The sequence below is a fragment of the Marmota monax genome, unplaced genomic scaffold, assembly GCF_021218885.2.
Source record: "Marmota monax isolate L192 unplaced genomic scaffold, Marmota_monax_Labrador192_F-V1.1 WCK01_AAM20220418_F8-fsc00005, whole genome shotgun sequence".
In the NCBI taxonomy this organism is placed as follows: domain Eukaryota; kingdom Metazoa; phylum Chordata; class Mammalia; order Rodentia; family Sciuridae; genus Marmota; species Marmota monax.
In genome coordinates, this window is record NW_026692254.1 from 15,603,437 (window position 1) to 15,624,811 (window position 21,375).

A 21,375-nucleotide genomic window follows, 5' to 3' on the forward strand; every position below is an offset into this window, starting at 1 on the left:
CTTTTCACTTTAAAGAAGCACTTTCTTTTTTTTTTAGTTTTTTTTATTAAAAAAATATATTAGAAGCATTCAGAATGTCAACAAAACAGCTGCAACTTTTTTTTTTGCAATTACAGAGTGGTATTCAGTTAACAGAACAACAGTTATTTCGTATAAGCTACATCAGTTATGAAAGAGAAATGAAAACCTATATCCCTCCTAAAGAGGAAATAAACAGGAAGTTCAAGGATCCCAATGCACCCAGTTAAAATAGATGCTCCCAAAGAAGCTGCAGCACCTATCTGAATATATATGCTTATGATAAATATATATTTGTATATATGAAAAACCCGTCCCCATATATAACTAATTTGTGCTGTGCACCAACAAGAACCTGCTTTAAATTTCCATGTCAATTTACAACCCCCATACTGTACCAGGCAAGATTAGTGGCTATTGAAAATACCACCAGGACAGGGCTCTCTAAAGGCACATTCCGTAGTGTGTTAACTATACAAAAAAGACACTGTGCAGTTTAAAAACAAATCTTACACAGCCTTACATTTCAATTTTTTTCCTTAAAAGGAGTGAGTTGTGTACAGGGGGGTTAAATGCTTTATAGACAAGAAAAAAAAAACTGCACTAGAACCAACTTATTCATCATCATCATCTTCTTCATCTTCAACATCTTCCTCTTCTTCCTTCTGTTTCTTGCTTTTTTCAGCCTTGACAACTCCCTTTTTTGCTCCATCAGGTTTTCCTTTAGCTCGGTAGGCAGCAATATCCTTTTCGTATTTTTCCTTCAGTGGGGCAGCTTTCTTTTCGTAAGTCTGCTTGTCATCTGCAGCCATGCAATTCCACATCTCGCCCCGTTTCTTTGCAGCATCACCAATGGATAGGCCAGGGTGTCCTCCCTTGATTTTGGGGTGATACTCAGAACAGAACAAGAAGAAGGCCGACAGAGGCCTCTTGGGTGCATTGGGATCCTTGAACTTCCTGTTTGTTTCCCCTTTAGGAGGGATATAGGTTTTCATTTCTCTTTCATAATGGGCCTTGTCCGCCTTTGTCATGTCTTCAAATTTTCCTTTCTCTTTAGCAGACATGGTCTTCCATCTCTGAACACAGAAAACTCTGAGAAGTTGACTGAAGCATCTGGGTGCTTCTTCTTGTGCTCCTCCCAGCAAGTTTGCACAAAGAATGCATATGATGACATTTTGCCTCTCGGCTTCTTAGGATCTCCTTCGTCCTTGTTTAGTTATTTTTCCTCAGCGAGGCACAGAGTCTCCCAGTGCCCATCCGGCTCTCACTTGCCGCCCCCCCCCCCCCGCCCCGCGCTGTCTCTGTGGAGCTCAATGTACTGCAACGGCTGTGAGAGCGGGAGCCAGACGCAGCCTCCACTTTATTTTTTCTCAAACATCAAATTGTATACTTTATTTATAATTTTTATGTGGTGCTGAGAATCAAACCCAATGGCTCGAACGTGCCAGGCAAGTGCGCTACCACTGAGCCACAACCCCATCCCTAAACAGAAGCTTTAAAGTGCTTCCTTAACATATCCAAAACACCAACATCACTACTCTTTCAGTTTGGGGCCATTATTAAGTAAAATAAGAGTTACTTGAACACAAACCCCAAAATACCATTCAAAAACCTAGATTACTACTAAGTGACGAGTGGATAGGTAGCATATATGGCATGGATATGCTGGACAAAGGAATGATTTGCATCCTGAGCAGAATGGAACAGGATGGTACAAGTTATCATCACATTACTCAGAGTGACAGTTAATTAAAACTTATGAATTATTTATAAAATTTCCCATTTAATATTTTCAGATCACAAATAACCTCAGATAACAAAACGCGGACAGCAAAACCATTAACGGGGGAGGGGCTATTGAAGTAAACAATTAGAAATAAATCCTTACATCACACATCATAGTAAAATTTATAAAATCAACGATGAAGAAGAAATCTTAGAAGCAGAGAAAAGACAGATACCCCCAGAGAATTGTACTGTGGCAGCAGACACCAGAGGGAAATGAAGGAATGTCTTTAAAGTCTAAGAGCAGCTGCCCTCACTTCTGGTTAGTTTGCCTATTCCTGTCCCTGTAGAATCTACCATGGGAAGTTTAGCTTCCTCCTTCTCCCACAATTGACAGGGGTCATTTCTCAAGCCAAACTCCTCCTCAAGCCTTTTCATCTCAATGATCCACCCACTTTTATCTGAGAAATCTAAGCATCAGCCCATGGACAGGACATCCCCCATCTTGTCATTCTGTCTTTTAAATTCTCTCCAGCCTGCCCCTCTTTCCCAATCCAAGTGGACAGTGTTGGCTAAGGCTCATGGCAGTAGCCTCCTGGCTAGTCTTGCTGCTGGTTACCTCACAACCAGAGTGATTATTTCGGACCACTATCTAACAGGGACTACCTGTACTGCTTCCCTGCTCAAAGCCCATCCCTGGCTCCCGGAGCCATCAGGACAGAGCCCAGCTCACCCTCCAGGTAGCATGTTCTCCCTCCAGCCCTGTTCCTCTTCTGCATCCTGCTCATATCTGCCTGGGGATCACTGACTCTAAGCCAGGGCTTTTCAAATTATGGCTCACCAGCAAATCCTTCCCACTGCCTGCTATTACAATAAAGTTTTATTCACAGAAGTCATTCCCATAAGTTTATGTCTGTGGTTGCTTTTGTATCGTAAAAGTGGTTGAGTAACTGGACATAGATTGTGTAGTCTGTAAAGCCCAAAACATCTGCCATATGACCTTTTGTAGACTCTGAGCCGATTCCTCTGACCTTTCCACATGCTGTTCTCTGACCTGACCTTCCTTTCTCTGCCCACTTGTCATGGCCCCACAGCTGCCTGCATGTCCACCATTCTGACACAGCCATATCCCATTCAATTCTTGGTGGTTAGCCTATATCCCCAAGCTATGGTTGAACATGGTTTGAGTGTGTCCCTCAAGGTTTCATGAGTTGGAACCTTGGTCTCCAGTGTGGTGATATTGGGAGGTGTTGCATCTTTAAGAGGCGGAGCCTCGAGAGGGATCTTTAGGTCATTGGGAGCACCAATCTCAGAAGGATTAATGTAGGTCTCATGAGACCCCAATTAGTTCTCAAAAGAGAAGGTTATTATAAGAGAGCAAGCGAGGCCCCTCCCTGCTCTCTGGCTTCCTGTTTTATCATGTGATTTCTTCCTTCCGTACATGTTCCTGCCATAAAGCCACATGTCACAGCCAGGTGGACCTCACCAGAGCCAAGTCAACATGGTATGATGCCCTTAAACCTCTAAAACCAGAACCTAAATGAGCCTCTTTTCTAATGCACCCCTTAGGCCACGAGTTTCTTCTGGGTAGCAAACAGCCTTCCTTGTAGGCATAAACCCATTTGTAGAGGGCTGGATGGTTGAGCAAGAGAACCACTCTCCAGGGACTGCCCGGCATCTTTCACCCATGGCACCGTGAACTGTCTTGCTCAGGGAGATACACAGCCTTAACCATGTTGCTGCCAGGTATGTTACTGATCACTCCTGATTGTGGCTGTCAAAGGGAGGAAGCACTTCAGATCTTCTCTAACTCCTTTACTCTGTTCCTTCAGCAATGCACCAGATTTCCAATGACAGTCCAGGAAGTATCTGAGCTTGAACTCTGAGGGCCATTGGCACTAAGGTTGGCTCCCCAGAATGCATCTTTCTATGACAGTAACAGCTCATCCTTGCAGACTCCCGTGGCTGAGGCTTCATAGAGATCTTTGCTTGAGATGTGACAGCATTAAAGATGATTAAAGAAAGCAAGCCTTGGTCCCTTTGCAGATGGGGATTAATTTCTCTTCATTTCCTTTTTTTCTCATCTGTCTGAACACTCCCATGACCAACTTCTGCTGTGGGCTCATTCCAGCCACTTGACATCACTGCTTCCAGCAAAAACCTCCAGGTAACTCCAAATGCAACCCTTTAAGCCAAAAGAACCTCATATAATCCATTTTCACCTCTATATGAGTTGATGTTCAGTAAGGTATAATAATCCCAGGCACAGGGAAACTCCCCACCTGAGCTCTTCAGTGCTGTGCTTATCCTTCACAGAGTCCTTGGTCTCCTGTACCACCATACACATCCCTGCCTCATATGCACCTCCCAATGGCTCCTACCTGCACCGCAACTACTCTTTCTACAGTGCAGAGTCCCGTGTGCCAGGTGCTGGACAGGATATGTGCTTCACCCAGATCTCCCCACTCAAGGCCTCCTGGAACTGCTAGGAAACAGCGGGAGGAAGTTGCCTATCTATGCATGACTCCAGGCCACCAGAAACTAAAAGCCAGACTTAAGGTACAGATTCCTATACCTAGATATAAGGAGGGACGTTAATTTTTTTTTTTTTTAATTTTCTGTATTCTTATGTCTTGAATCTGGGCCTTTGCTGCACCGGCAGGGACTGCCCCCAGCCAATTCAGAGAGGGCTTACTCTGATTTCTTTTTGATGCAAACCAACAAAGTCAGAGTGTTTATCCCCAGGTAATCCCCTTTATCCTTCCAGGCCACTCTGTACCTGCCCTAGTCACCCTGCAGTGAGGGACTAGACAACAAGGAAGGCCTCTTTACCCCAGAGCCTGATAAAATTATTCAACTAAATCAAATCTAGATCCCATGTGCCCTACTTCACTTGATCCTTCCCTTGGCAACCACAATAGAAGTTCTTGTCCACATTTTCCTCCTGCTCCCTCTGCCTCCCAACTGACCCTGTGCTTCTGCAGAGAGCCCTCATGCATGGCCCCTCCTCTCAGGAACTGGGAGTAACAAACTGTCTTTTCAGTGGCCATCATCTCCTGACCTATTAGTCCTGTTGTACTTCAAATGTTCTATTAATACTCTCTATTTTAAAACTGGAGATAGAAAGGAAAGTGACCAGTACTCTTAAGAAGATTCAAGACAGGACGCACAGGCTGACACTGTAATCTTTTTGCTGGGATAGTTATATTCCATGGCAGATGGATCATTAGACTGTGTCCAAGCAGGCAGTCAGTAGCTGGCCCCGACTCAGCCACCTACCCTCTGTGGGTTCATGGCCTATGCTTCCTCGAGTTGGAAAATAAGCCAAATTTTCTAGTTCTCCTTTGGTATTTATTAGTGTTTCCACTCTCAAAGTGTTATTCTTCTCATCTCATTATTGTGCAAGCTTCCTAGGGTCTTTTTTACCTTCTCTACACGCTGGACCCCATCTTTCTGCAAGCTAAACACATTTTACTTTTTCTTTTAAAACATTAGCTTGTCAGGATGACAGCTGTCCCTCAGAGGCCTGATGGAATGCTGGCTTGCTAGATTTGGGTCCTGAAGATGATGCATGGGTGAAACCACCTAAAAAATGAGATCCTGTCCAACTAACTGAGCTCTCTAAGAGTAACCCAGGACCATCAATCACTCCAGAATGCGAACGGCCACCTGCAACACCAAGAATGTTGAATCTGGGCCACATTCTCTGTCCTCACATCTTAGAGGGCCAGGGAGCAAAGAGCCATGAAATGGAGTCCATGAAAACCTCAGAGAACTTGAAGGAGAAGTATTGGCAGGCAGAGGAGGGAAAAGGCCATTCTAGGCAGAAAAGACAGACTGCATGAGGGAACAGAGATAGGTGGAAATTGCTGGTATGAGGGGTGCAGCACTGTGGGGATGTTAGAGATGCAGAGACCAGTGCGTTTCCAGTATTGCTCCCCACAGGCCCCACCACTAGGCCCAGTGCAGATGGAGGGCTCCATTAGGGTTGCTAGATGAATGAATAAGTTTGATAGACAATCATGGACAGACATGATTGGGATCTTGAATGCCAAAACAGCATCTTGTCTTCTGTTTGGAGGGAGCTAACTGGCCTCTAGGCAGAAAAGGGTAGCTAATTAGACTTCATTGCTTTTGCAGAGACAATAGCCAGGGGTGTTTCTCAGCTAAGCTGGATGAGCCCGTTAAGCCAGTCTCTTGAAACAAATAGCTTATACTGTTTGTCCCCCAATGACAAAATATGCTTCACAGAGACTGTCTCCTTATTCCTTGCAACATACATATGCAAAGCATTAGCCATCAGACTCCCTCACCCAGCTTGTTTAGAGAGGAAAGTTTTTTGCCAAGGTCACACAGCACATTAGGGATGAAACTAAAGCAGCAATGACCCTCAGTCCCTTGGTCTAACCATGCCACTCTGATATTTTTTTTCCTTTTGCTTAGGCCAAGGGTGACCTACCAAAGCATGGGCAGCACCCCTCTCTGACATGGGCACATAGCCTGGTCCATGTGCTGAGCACTCTGGGCATCAAAGTACACAGTGGTAAATTCAACAGGCACTGCCTTGCCCTCATGAACTTATGGTCTGGAATCCTTATATTTCAGAGTATTAATGTGATTAGAGTTGAGGAGAGACCACAAATTGTAATTAGGGAGACCTGGACTCCAGACATTGTTCTAGCTAGGCATTAAATGATGTAAAAACAGAAGTTCAAAGTTGACAACAAGACAATACAAGAATGTATGATCAGAACTGTCAAACCAATATTGCCAGCCCCAAACCCTTCACCCACTTTATGGATTTAACAGAGTTGGTGCTCGATGATTAGAGAAGGGTTTCTTTGCAGAGAGCTGTTCATGTGGCAACACTAACACCAGGCCTGCCAATGGTCTAGGAAGAAGGGCTGTGTGGGAACCTCTCAAAGGATTGAATACATGTGCCTAGAAGTTTGAACAGCACTGTGGACTGGTACCTGGCTCACACCTGACAAATCTAAAGGGTAAGAGGCCATATCTTGGTCAGCTTGAGGTGCCATAACAAAAAGCCACAGAAAGAGTGGGTTAAACAATAGAAATGTATTTCTCACAGTTCTGGAGGCTGGACGGCCCAGATCAAGTCCAGGAGGATTTGGTTTCTGGTGAAAATTCTTTCCCTGGTTTGCATGTGGCTCTTTTGTCCTCACACAACCTTTCCTCCGAGTATACATGGAAAAAAAGTAAGAGCTCTCTGTTGTGACTTTTTATGAAACATAATTCTTATGACACACCCTGATCATCTCTAACCCTAATTACCTCCTTATGGGCCCTATTTACAAATTCAGTCACACAAGGTGTTAGGAATTTTACATATGAATTTAGGGGAGACGCCATTGCTCAGGCAGCTGAGCTACTCTCACGGTAGAGCAAAAAAGAGGTCACAGCATGAGAATTATCCTGCACCTCCAAAGTGTGTCTCAAGACAGAGAATGTGGTGAACCATGTCTGAGAGAGTGGCCTGGGGCTCCATCTAAGAGGATTGTGTGCTGAAGGGACACAATAGGGGCTTATCAGCTGTGATAAGCCAGCATCCCAGGAACTATGAAGGAACAACAGGGAGGTAAACATTTCTCCCATATTGGCCTTATAGAAAAAAGATCCCAGCAGACAAAGGGGTGATGGGCTTGTACCTCCAAACAACCTATGAAAATGCCCTAGAAGAAAAGTCAACCTTAAGCACCTGCAAGAGCTAAAGAATGCTTACGTTCTATAACGCCACAGCAGTGTCGTCATCCCTCAGTATCCAGGGGGACTGGTACCAGGAATCCCTCAAATACCAAAATCTGAGGCGACTCAAATCCCTTGTATACAATGGCATCATATTTATACAGAACCTACATATCTCCTCCCAAATACTTGAAATCATCTCTAGGTTACTTACAACACCTAACAAAATGTAAATGCTATGTAAACAGTTGTAAGACTGCATTGCTGGGGGAACAATGACAAGAGAAGTCTGCAATTTCTTTCCACATATTTTGAATCCATGTAGGAGGGACCCATGAACATGGAGAAACAACTGTACTGATCAAGTAGTAATTTCCTTTCCTCTCTCCTTTCCCCAAGTTCCTGAAACAACAGTGCCCAGGTGGGGACAGCTCTAAGAGGACTATCATGCACCCTTTCCCATGAACAGGTTCCCTGCCCAAGCCGTAGGAGGAAGAGCAGACTCAACATTCAATCAATTTCAGAGCTGGGTTAAATGACATGGAACTGGATATTTTTAATATTGAATTGGGACCATATTTTGCAACTTCAACTTACTCTAGACAGTGACTGGAGAACTATATCACTTAGGAGAAAGCAGAAAATTCATGGGGGTGAGGTTTTCATCCAGACCAAGGGAAGAACTAGTCCCACTGAGTAGATTTATGGGAGCAGTGAAGAGGCAGCAAGAGTATGCTTCATGTGCACCCCCACTGTGGAATATTTGTGTGTTCAATGCTACAGTACACGTGCTATATAGTTTTTTTTTTCATCTTAAAAGAGACATAATATACCATGAAAGATTGCTCTGGAAAACTAAACTACATATGCTGATGTCTATAAAACACCTAGAACAGTAGGTCCAAGGAGATTGTAGTTAATATTATTGTTGTTCATGATAATAATAGTAACTGTACCAATAGTATAGCATCTAGAAATGAGACATTTCTGGAACTCTAAGCTGGCTTTGTATCTTGTCACTTCAAAGTTGACTCTCATGCTCAGGTCAGATTCCAGTTCTGTGGGACCCTGTGAAAGTCCTAGACTGCAGGAAAATCTGGCTTCTCTCCTCAGCCTAATACAACTTTTTAATTTTATGTGGAAATCTCAAACCTCTCCTCCTTGTTTGGTCACCATTTGGAGCTTTGAAAATACACGATGTGCTGTATATGATCGCTCCCCAGACTCATGCTTAATACTAATGACTGTTTTCCAAAAAGCTCAGCATCTGGGCAGCTATCTAGCCCCTGGGATCACCAATGGAATTGGAATAATACCAAAGACTGGTTACCACAATACGTCATCCACTCATGAATATCATTAAATGAGTTTGGTTTCAAGAAACTTTAAACCTTCAAGCTTTAGCCCACTTCAGTCTTTTCTCAGCATTCCAGAACATGATTAATGGTGACACCATGCCATGAATGTTATACATGGCTCAAAACTCTAATTCACCATTGATCAGTCCTTTAACAATGGCCCAGGATAATGTTGTGTTAATGGCCAGCCCTGGTGGTCTACTCCTACCAGAAACCCATTACTAAGTCTACCTTATGTTTTATGACCTCCCTACTGGAACCCAATGTCTGCTCATGGGGGCAACAGCTTTATTTAGTGGTTGTGAACTATGCGCAATTGATAGAGTCAAACAGACATTCTAGAGGTTACTGCTTCAGCCTCCTGGAGATATGAGAAATGTGACGTTTTTAAAGTCTTTTTGCCTTCAAATGGACCATTTCCCCATAGTATGGGAAATAGAAGCCTTCACAGTGTGTTCAGACGGAGGGGAGAGAGGTAAGGCAACCAGGAAGACAGCAGAGGTTGCACAAGTGAAATTCTTACAGGCCTACAGGATAAAATGAAAGGATGTCTAAAACTGTAGGGAAAGAAGATAAATTAGATAGGAGGAATGCATGGGAAAGCCAAGGGGTCAGGTAGCAAAGAAATATGAAATCCATACTGAGAAATAATCAACACTAGGAAGTATAAAAGAGTAAATTAATTTTTGTTTGTTACTCATTCTTTCTCATATTTAATTTAAAATGTATCTGTATGGTATGGTAATTATAAGTCTATGTTGATGAGCACTTAATGTGCAGAGATAATTTGTAACAATATGAGCATGAAGGAGATATGAAACAATGAACTGTCTGAAAAAGAAAGCAGGGGGGGAAATCCCATTTGTAGTAGCTACAAGAACATCAAATACTTAGAAGTAAATTTAACCAAATAGAAGAAAGATCTGTACACCAAAAACTTAAAATGTGGATGAAATAAATCAAAGAAGACATAAGTGGAAATATATCCCTTGTTAATATTGCTAGAATGTCTATACTCTCTGAAGTGATCTCCAGAATTAATGCAATCCCTCTAAAAATAGCAATGATATTTCTTACTGAAACAGAAATGATACTAAAACTCATACAGAATCCCAAGGCTCTAAATAGCCAAAGCAATCTTGAACAAAATGAGAAAAGCCAGAGACATCTACAAAACATACTACAAAGCTACAACAATCAAAACAGGATGATACTGGTATTAAAACAGCTGAAAAACTGAAACAGGATATAGAGATAAAAATACACATTTGTGATTGATTTGTTAAAAAGATGCCAAGGACACACAATGGGGAAAAGACAGTCTTCAAGAAATGGTGCTGGGAAAGCTGGATATCCAGATGCAAAAGAAGGAACTTAAACTCCATTTCGTACTGTACACAAAAATCAACTCAAAATGGTAAAAGAATTAAATGTAAGACCTGAAACTTCTTGAAAGGAACATAGGGAAAATTTCTATGATATTAATCTGGGCCACTTGTTTTCTTCGTTTTTTTAAAGATATGACCTCAAAAGTACAGGGGAAAAAACAAAACAAAAACAGATGAATGAGATTGCATCAAACCAAAAGTCTCCTGCACAGCAAAAGAGACAATAAACAGGGTAAAGAGACAAGTTATAGAACAGGAAAAAATATTTTAAAAATATAGCCCTGTTAAGGGGTTAATAATCAAAATATAAAAAGGAACTCAAACTTGATACTAAGAAAACAAATGAACTTTTAAATAGGCAGAGGACCTAGGTAGACATCTCTCAAAAGAAGAGATACAAATGTCCAATGGATATATGAAAAAATTTTCATCATCATTAATCATCAAGGGAATGCATACCAAAGTCACAGTGAAGTACTACCTCACATCTGTTAGAATGGCTATTATCAAAAAGATAAAAGACAACAAATGTTGGTGAGAATGTGGAGAAAAAGGAACTCCTACACATTATAGAGAGTGTAAATTAGTAAAACACTAATGGAAAACAGTATCAAAATTTCCCCCAAAATAAAAAATGCAACTACTATATTACCCAGCAACCCTACTACTGGGTGTATAGACAAAGGAATTGACAAGAGTATGTCAAGGAGATACTGCACTCCCACATTCATTATTCACAACAACTAAGACATGGAAGCCACCTAAGTGCCATCAACAAATAAATGGATGAGGAAAATGTGGTGTAGAGGCAAAATGAATGCTTTTCTCTCTTGAAAAAGGAGGAAATCCTGTGGTTTGCAACAACATTGATGAACCTAGAGAACATTATATGAAGTGAGATCAACCAGGATCAGGCAGACCAATACCACATGGTGTCACTCATGTAGAATTTAAAAACATCAAATTCACAGAAACAGAGTAGAATGGTGGTTACCCAGGGTAGGGTGGTGGGCACCCAGGGTAGGGTGGTGGGCTTGGGAGTAGGAGTCAAAAAGATACAAAATTCAGATGCACAGGAAGAAATTAAATGCCATGGTGCATATAATAAATAACAATGAGAGTAGATTTTAAGTGTTCTCACTACTAAAAATGATAAATATGTGAGGTACTACATATATGCATTAGCTCATTTTAGCCATTCTGGAAGTATACATATACCAAAATATGCTGTATGCCATAACTACAATTATTTGTCAATTAAAACTATTTTTTAAAAAGTTCTAGTGAAGAGGAAGTAGCAAGAAGAGATTTAAAAGAAACTACCAGAGCAACAAGAGTGCAAAACTCTTATCATCTTGCATTTCACTTTCACACGAGAGAGAAATAAACTTCTGTATTGTTAGAGAAAGAGGAAACTGCCCAGCTCACGTAGGCATGCAGGAGCTGAGTAGGTTTGGCAAGTCATTATGATAGAGGCCAGAAGAGGAGTAGACACTGGTGATCGATTTAAAAAAAAAAAAAAAAAAAGTTGAGTCAGAAAGACCCGAGTTTGAACCTCAGAGCTGCCTTTTTAAGGCAGCTTAGAAAATAAGCTTAGAAAATACCTTAGAAAAGTTACTTAGCTACACTATTTTCAAAGTTTGTCAACTATAAGGTGAAGATAAATATACCCAACTTTCAGGTTGTTTTAAGAATTAACTATCTCCAGATGTGGTGATGTACACCTGTAATACCAGCTACTCTGGAGATCAAAGCAGGAGGATTTTAAATTCAAGGTCATCCTCAGCAATTTAGAAAGATCTAAAAAAGGGCTAGGGATGTGTCTCAGTGGCAAAGCACCCCTAGGTTCAATCCCCAGTACCAGGAAAAAAAAAGATGAGTATTTAATGAAGAGTAGTTAATAAATGGTTGCTATTTTTTAAGAGAATATAAAGGAGGGAAAAGGGAATGACATAGGAGCAAAGTTTTGATATATCATTAAAATTAAGTTATAAATTAGATTGTTAAAAATTAAGACATTAATAGAAACTTCCATGGTAATGTCTAAGAAGATAACTCAGAATTATATAAAGAAATCATAAGGGAACTAAAATAGTACACTAGAAAATATCTTAACACAAAGGTAGTACTATTGGAAAGATTTAAGACTTACAGAAAACAAACAGCAGAATTGGCAATTTCTACCCTATCAATAATCACATTAAATTAGTGTATTAGTACTAAATTAATACATTAAGTTAATGTGTTAGTATTAAACTGTCCAATTAAAAGGCATAAGTTGTCTGTATGAATTTTTAAAAATATGATCTGGGTAGGGATGTAGCTTATTGGTAGAGCACTTGCTTAGCATCTGAGAGGCCCTGGGTTCAGTCCTCCTACTACAAAACTGTGTGTGTGTGTGTGTGTGTGTGTTTTCTGACTAGAAGCTGTTTATAAGAAGATTCACTTTAGATTCAAAGACACAAATGGGTTCAAAGAAAAAGGATAGCAAAAAGAACTTCCATGCAAATAGTAACCAAAAGAGTTGGAGTGGCCATACTGTCAGACAAAATTGACTTTGATATAGAAATTGTTAGTAGAGACAAGGAAGAAATGTTACTCTGATAAAAGGGGCAATCTATCAAAACATATAATATTGCTATAGTTATATCTTAAATATCCCCCAGAGGCCCATGTGTTAAAGGCTTAGTCTCCAGAGTGATGCTGTTGAGAGGCAGTACCTTTTAAGAGGAAGAATCTTTAAGAGTCTGGGATTAGTGAGAGGTATTTAGGTCACTAAAGACAAGCCCTTGAAGGGGGTAGTGGGACTCTGAACCCCTTCTCATTTGTCCATGAGGTAAGCTCCACTATGTGTTCCTTTTCATTGCTCATGGTGTCCCCCACTGAAGGCCTAAAAGCAATGGTTGTACCTGATCATGGGCTGGGGTCTTTAAAACTGAGCCAAAAGCAAACCTTTTCTCTTTATAGGTTGAGTATCTGTGGTATTATTATACTAACAAGTATAAACATATAACCCTAAAAGCAGAGCCCTAACATACATGAAGCAAGAGTGGACAGAAGAGAAGAAAAAAAATAGAGATTTTGACAATAACAATTGGAGACTTCGATATCTCACTTTCAATAATGGGTAGAACAACTGGACAGAAAATCAGCCATAAAATAGAAGAGTTGAACAATACTAAAAACCCGCTGAACCTCATAGAGAGTTATGGAACACTCCACCCAACAACAGCTGAATACACATTCTTCTCAATTTCATATGGAACATTATCAAGGATAAACCATATGGTAGGCCATAAAATAAGCTTCAATAAAGGTAAAAGGATTCCAATCTTACAAAGTATGTTCTCTAACCATAATGGAATAAAATTAGAAATTAGCAAAAGGAGAACTTTGTGGAATTCACAAATGTATGAAAATTAAACAACACACTCTTAAATAACCAACAGTCAAAAGAAAATGCAAAGGAAACTAGAGAATACTTTGAGATAAATGAAATGAAAACACAACATTCCAAACTTAATGTAGTGAAATCAGTGCCCAGAAAGAAACTCACAGCTTTGAATGACTACCTCAAAAATGAAGCTAGCCTAACTATCAACATTAAGAGACTGGAAATAAAGTACAAACTACACTGGACAGCAAACGTAAGGAAGAGGAATAATTAAAATGAGAGAAGCAGTAAACAAAAGAGAATAGGAAAGCAAGAGAAAAATCAATGAAGTTAAAAATTCTTTGAAAGGAACAATTAAACTATTAGCTCTATTTATCAGGAGAAAAAAAGACTCAGATTATTAAAAGAATGAAAAAGATGACATTATTGCCAACCTTACCCAAAATAAAAAGCATTACAAGAGAATATTATGAATAATTGAATCCTGAAAAGTCAAATAATCTATATGAAATGGACAAATTGTCAGAAAAGATGAAAACTACCAAAACTGATTCAAGAAGAAATGGAAGATCCGAAAATCTGTAACAAAAAATTGAGTCAGTAAAGTAGCAAAAAAAAAAAAAAAATTACAACCGAGACCAGAAACAGATGGCTTCATGGGTAAATTCTAGCCCATATTTAATAACTAACACTAATGCTAAAAAAATCTTTCTAAAAGAATAGAAAGGTAGGGAACATGGAGGCAAAAGTCCTCAAAAAAATAAAATAATCTATCAGTATATTAAAAGAATTATATATCACAACCAAGTGTGACTTGTCCTGGGAATGCAAGATTAGTTCAATATATAAAAATAAATGTAATTATATTAGTTTTCTATTGCTGCTATTACAAATTAACACAATTTTAGTGCCTTAAAAACAATACAAGTTGATTAAAATCTCTAAATATATATATTTTTTAACTTCTTTGCTTTTATTGGTGTATTATAGTCATACATAATAGTTTGGTTCATTTTAACATAGTCATACATACGTGTAATTTAATTTACTCCATTTTAGTACATGGTGACCTCTACCCAATTTATCCCCCTTCTTCTACTCTACTAGTCTACCTTCCACTCATTACTGTATTTTTATTTATTTTTTATTGATTTTTTAAAAACTAAATGACAGTGGAATGTATTACAATTCTTATTACACGTATGCAGCACAATTTTTCATATCTCTGGTTGTATATAAAGTATGTTGACACCAATTCTTGTCTTCATACAGGTACTTTGGATAATGATGTCTATCACATTCCACCATCCTTGCTAACCCCCTGCCCCCTCCCTTTTCCTCCCACCCCTCTGCCCTATCTAGAGTTCATCTATTCCTCCCATGCTCTTCCTCCCTACCCCACTATGAATCAGTCTCCTTATATCAGAGAAAACATTCAGCATTTGTTTTTTTGGGGGGGGATTGGCTAACTTCTCTTAGCATTATCTTCTCCAATGCCATCCATTTACCTTTAAATACCATGATTTTATTCTCTTTTATTGCCGAGTAAAATTCCATTGTGTATATGTGCCACATGGGCCAAGGACCTGAACAGACACTTCTCAGAAGAGGATATACAATCAATCAACAAATATATGAAAAAATGTTCTCTAGCAATTAGAGAAATGCAAATCAAAACTAGTCTAAGATATCATCTCACTCCAGTCAGAATGGCAGCTATTATGAAGACAAACAACAATAAGAGCTGGCGAAGATGTGGGGGAAAAAGGTACACTCATACATTGCTGGTGGGACTGCAAATTGGTGCAGCCAATATGGAAAGCAGTATGGAGATTCCTTGGAAATCTGGGAATGGAACCACCATTTGACCCAGCTCTCCCTCTCCTTGGTCTATACCCAAAGGACTTAAAAAGCATACTACAGGGACACAGCCACATCAATGTTTATAGCAGCACAATTCACAATAGCTAAACTGTGGAGCCAACCTAGATGCCCTTCAGTGGATGAATGGATAAAAAATGTGGCATATAAAAATCTTTAAATATATTTCTATTATCAAATCATCTTTTCTGGTTCTGATCTTCCTACATACATCCCTTTTAAAAGAACTCTGTGTTTAGAATGGTTCCACCCAGAAAATCCAGGAAAATATCACCAGCTCAAGAATCTTAATCTAATCATGTCTTAATTTTTTTTATGATATAAAATATCATTTCATAAGTTCTGGATATTTGGATTTGGATCCCTTTGATGTGTCATTGTTTAGCATAGCATATATGAATAGGACAATACATTATTGGATGTTAACAAAAAGGACAGTATAAAATATTAAGAAAAAAACACATGAACATCTTAAAAGATTCAGAAAAAGTACTTGATAAAATACTACATGATAAAAACACTCAACAAAGTAGGAATAAATGGCAACTTTTAGAGCAATGTCAGCAAGCTGGCTGACTAGGAGCCCTTAGAACTCCCCATCCCAGAAAGATATTCAAACAACTAATAACTATACTTGGATGAAAAATAAGTAAAAGAGCATTGGAGTACATTAAAAGAGTAGCAGAAACCCTGTAAAGCACAGAAACCCAGGATGGCTGTGTTAGTCAGATTTCCATCACTGTGACAATATATTTGGGGAAAAAAATCAACTTGTAAGGAGGAAAAGGTTTATTTTGTCAAGAATGTTTTTTCCATATATCATCCGATCCAATTTTTTCCACATTTTTATTGGTGAATTATAGTTGTATATAATGGCGGAATATGTTGTTACACATTTTACATGCATACACGTAAAATATAATTTGGCCAATATCATTCTCCAGTGTTTCCCCTTTCCCTTCCCTCATCCCTCCTCCTGGTTCCTTTCCTTTATTATACTGCTTTCTGTTATTTCCATGGGATTACCCCCAGCCACCTTTTTTCTCTTTTTCCTCCCTAGCTTCATATGAGAGAAAACGTATGACCCTTAACCTTCTGAATTGACTTATTTCACTTAACGATGGTCTCAAGTTTCATCCATTTTCATGCAAATGGAAATTTTTCTTTATGGCTCAATCAAACTCCATTGGGTACACAGAGCATGTTTTATTTATTGATTCATCCACTGATGGACACCTAGGTTGGTCCCATAGTTTGGATATTGTGAATTGTGTTGCTGTAAACGTGGGTATGCATGTATCACGATACTTACTATGAGGACTTGAATTCTTTAGAATACCAAGGAGTGATGGATATAGCTGGGTCTTATGGTGGTTCCATTCCTACTCTAGAAAATCTTTATTTTTGACTCATAATTTCAGACATTGCTTTTGGGCCTGTGGTAAAGTAGGACATCATGGCAGAGAGCATGAGGTGGAGAAAAGCTGCTTACCTCATGACAACCAGGAACCAAAAGGAGGGAGGCAAAAGGGAGGGAGAAAAAGACCAGAATTCTAATACCCCTTTCAAGGTCATGCTTCCCAGTGATCCGACTTGATCCCACTGGGGCCCCACCTTCTAAATGTTTCACCATCTCTCAATAACACTACACACGGGGGACCAAGCCTTGAACGCATAGGATTTGGATCTTAAATGTTCCCCCAAAGGCCCATCAATGGCACACAGAGAATAAAAGGAAATACCTCTCTTCACCATCCCATCCCCAAGATTGGATCAGTTGAGGACCAGAAGGGACTTCTCTGCACAAAAAGGTAAGAGAACCCAGCTGCCTCCCACAACACCTTGGATACTTACAGTCCTCATCACTGGAGATTCCTACAGTTCTCACAACTGTAAGAAGCTACCTGGAGTCCATACTGAGGAAGCTACAGCTGAGGAAGCTACCTGGAGTCCATACAGCTTCCCTTCCTTCTGAGGAGCCAATACTGAGTCCCACACCCCATGGCCCATGCAGCTACTATACTATTCCATCTTGGAACCAGAACCCTGTTGGCATGGGCTCTGCTCCAGGGATGAGTGGCCATGATACCCTTTCATCCTTGAGGCTTTGTCATGGCTGAGCCATCCCCACCTAGTGACCCACAGTCCTTAAGCCAAGTAGCTAATGCACCCTACCCCATGGGGCCAGGCTGCTGCAAAGCCACTTTATCTAACCCTCTCAGAACCTGAGCTAAAGTGATACACTAATTGTTAGGGAAACAATGCTTTGGATGCCCTGAACAGTCATGCCCCACTGTGCCTACTTTGGACACCAAAGTAACCACACCCTGCAGGCCTAAATTGAAGTGATTCCTGGGGATCAGTGCCTTGGGCAAACCAAGCAGTTGCATATCCCCAAGCTGAGTTGACATGGTATCCCATGTTCCAGAGAAACAAAGCTTTGGCCAAGCTGAGACCTCCCTGCTACACACACAGACACAAACACCAAAAGCACCCTCATCCTCTGGAACTGAACTAGTCCCCTAAAGTCTGTGCTGCTGAGATATCCTCTCTTCAGGGAGTGGAGTCATGAGGCCCTCTCCAGGGCCCAAGTGACAGATACAAACTCTGCCAATCTGGGGTCCTTACTGCCACTGCACCTGACCTCACAGTTTGGAATACTGCTGGATCCCACCATTTCAGGGCCTAGAATCACCTAGAGCAAATGAAGTTGCTTGTGGACCACATAAAGCCAATACCAAGAGGGATCTCCTCTCAGCTATGTCTCCCCATTTTTTGGAAAACAAGCATAAGAGGACTCAAGACTTCTTGCCAACAAGGACACTAACGACCTACGTTGGCACTGCTGCTACCATAAACTCCTACGGGCTAGGATTCTGAGGCCCTTACATTCATTGTTGATGTTGAGTGCCACTGAAAAGGCAATGCAGAAGCTTTATCACTGCACCTACGTGGAGCCAGAGCCACCAGACCCAACCACAGGACTGTACCATCAGAGGCATGGGCATCAGCACCAGGGAATAGGAAACATGAAAAGGCAAGAAAACATGTTACCATCAAAGACACACAATATTCTCCAATAAGTAACCCCCAAACAAAAGGGCATTTACAAAGTGCTGGAAAAATAACAGAAAATAATAATTTAAAGAAATAAGGGTAATAATTCATGTTTTGAATAAGAAACTCAACAGACAGTTTTGAGTGTCCTTAATCTGAAATGTCAAGGACCAGAAGTGTTTCAGATTTCAATTTTTCAGATTCAGACATCATCTGTTGAGCACAAGACATTACCAGTTGAGTATGAACCTAAATGCTCTGAAATCTAAACTTTTGTATGTCGTGACAACATACAAAAGTTTCAGGTCTGCAGCATTTCAGATCTCAGATTATGGATATTCAACTGGTATAATAAAAAAGAATCATACCAAAATCTTTAGGCTGAAAACTTCAATGAATGAAATTAAGAGTACGTTAGAAGGCTTCAACAGAAGATTAGATCAAGCAGAAGAAAAAGATCTCTGAACTTGAAGATGTGACTTTTGAAATTAGTCAGGTGGGAAAGAATGAAAAATAATGAAGATGGCCTGTGGGACACCATTCAGTGAACAACAACCCCCCCCCAAAAAAAAAAGCACATTGTGAAAGTTTCAGAAGAGGAGGCAAAAACAGGGACAGAAAACTTATCTAATAAAATAACTGCTGAAGACATCCCAAGTCTAGGAAGAGACATGGACATCTACATACATGAAGCTCAAGTCTCCCCAAAATACTCAATCTAAAAACTTCTCTTCAAGGTACACTGTAAGAAAACTGCAAAAGCCAAAGGCAAAAAAAAAGATAATTTTAAAAACAACAAGAGAAAAGCATTGAGTCTCATATAAGGGAATTCCCTAGTAGGGAATCTAATGACTATCAGCATATTTCTCAGCAAAATATAAGGGAATGGATCATATACTCAAAGTGCCAAAATAAAAATCTGTCAACAAATAATACTTTAATCTAGCAAAGCAGCCCTTCAGAAATGAAAGAGAAATAAAGTGTTTTCCAGACAAGCAAAAGTTAAGAAAATTCATCACCACTTGGCCTGCCTACAAGAAAGGCTTAAGGGAGTTAAAGTAGAAAGAAAAGGATGGTAGTTCCTAACATGAAAGAATAAAATTCACTGTTAGGCAAATATAGTCAAATCAAGAATACTGCAATACTGTGGTGCTCTATAAGTCATATGTACCTCTAGAATAAAGGTTAAAAGTCAAAAGGGTAATAACTAATGATAACTACAATGAGTTGTTTAAAAATCTCTAACATAAAAAGACGCAAGTTGTGATATCAAAAATAGAAATTGTGGGGAATAGGGTAAAAGTCTAGACTTTTTAAATACAACTAAAGTTAAGTTGGTACCAGTGTAAACCAGTCTAAGACTGATGGTAGTCAAAGCAAAACATTATTCCAAATATACAAATGATAAAGAGAAAGCTTTCAAAACAGCACTTACAGAAATCACCAAGTCACAAATATAAGTACCAAGGGAGGAAGAAAGGAACAAAGGATCTACAAAACAACCAGAAAACAATTAGCAAAATAGCAATAATAAGTCTATACCTATCAATTTTTATTTTGAATGTAAACAGATTGAATTCTGAATCCAAAGACAGAGTAGCCGAACAGATTTTTAAAAATCTAATAATAAGTCTATACTTATATCTATACAAGATCTAACTGTTTGCTTCCTACAAGACACCTAGTTTTACCTTAGGACAAAACTAGGCTCAGAATAAAGGATGGAAGAGGATACTCCATGCAGTGAGCAGGGGCATCTACAGTTTCATCTGATAAATATATTTCAAATCAAAAATTGTCACAAGACACAAAGAAGGTCATTGTTTGATAATAAAGTATTCAGTTAATCAAGGAGACATATTTGAATGTGTGTATATTTATACACACATATATATGCATCCAACATTGGAGTGCCTAAATAAAGAAAGCAAATATTAATGGACATAAAAACAGCTAAATAGTAACAGTAGGGTACTTCAATACCCCACTTCCAACAATGGACAGATCAACCAGGTAGAAAACTAACTAGGAAAAATTAGAATTAAAGTGCATTTTAGACAAATGGACCTAATAGATCCATACAGAACCTTCCACCAAGCAACAGCAGAATACACATTTTTCTCTAGTGCACATAAAGCCTCCTTCGGGACAGACCATATGGTAACCACTAAACAAGTCTTAACAAATATAAGAAGATCAGAATAACATCGAGTATTGTTTCTGACTATAATGGTACAAAATAACAGAAGGAATTTGGAAAATTTCATAAATATAAACTAAACACCATGCTCCTAGACAACAAAGGAGTCAACAAAGAAATCAAAAGGGAATTTAAAAATAACTTGAGACAAACAACAATAGAAATAGAAACTTAACATATCAAAACCTATGTTAAATCAGAAATGAAGGTGGAAACATTATAGCAGGTGCCTCCACAATAAAAAGAATAATAGACTATTTTAAACAATTCTATGCCAGAAAATTTGATAGCCTCGAGGAAATGGATAAATTTCTAAAATAAATACAATGTATCCAGGTTGAGTCAGGAAGACAGACAACAGTTTGAAGCAGTAATTTAAAACCTCCCAACAAAGAAAAGCCCAAGACCAGATGGCTTTACAACTGAATTCCACCAAACTTTGAAAAAACAATTAATACCAATACTTCTTAAAGTCTTCCAAAAGAACGAGATGGGTGGAATGCTCCCTAACTCATTTTATGAGGTCAGTATCTCCCTGACACCTGAGCCAGACAGAGACACCATAAGAAAAGAAAGCTACAGGTTGATATATCTGACAAGTACTGAAGAAAATTTCTCAATAAAATATTAGCAAATCAGAGCTGGGGTTGT

General features: G+C 39.4%; 1 pseudogene; it reads right to left on the reverse strand.

The window, feature by feature from the left end:
* Positions 1 to 334: 334 nt before the first annotated feature.
* LOC124089327 (high mobility group protein B1-like) lies at positions 335 to 5,037 on the reverse strand (annotated as a pseudogene).
* Between the last annotated feature and the right edge of the window lie 16,338 nt (positions 5,038 to 21,375).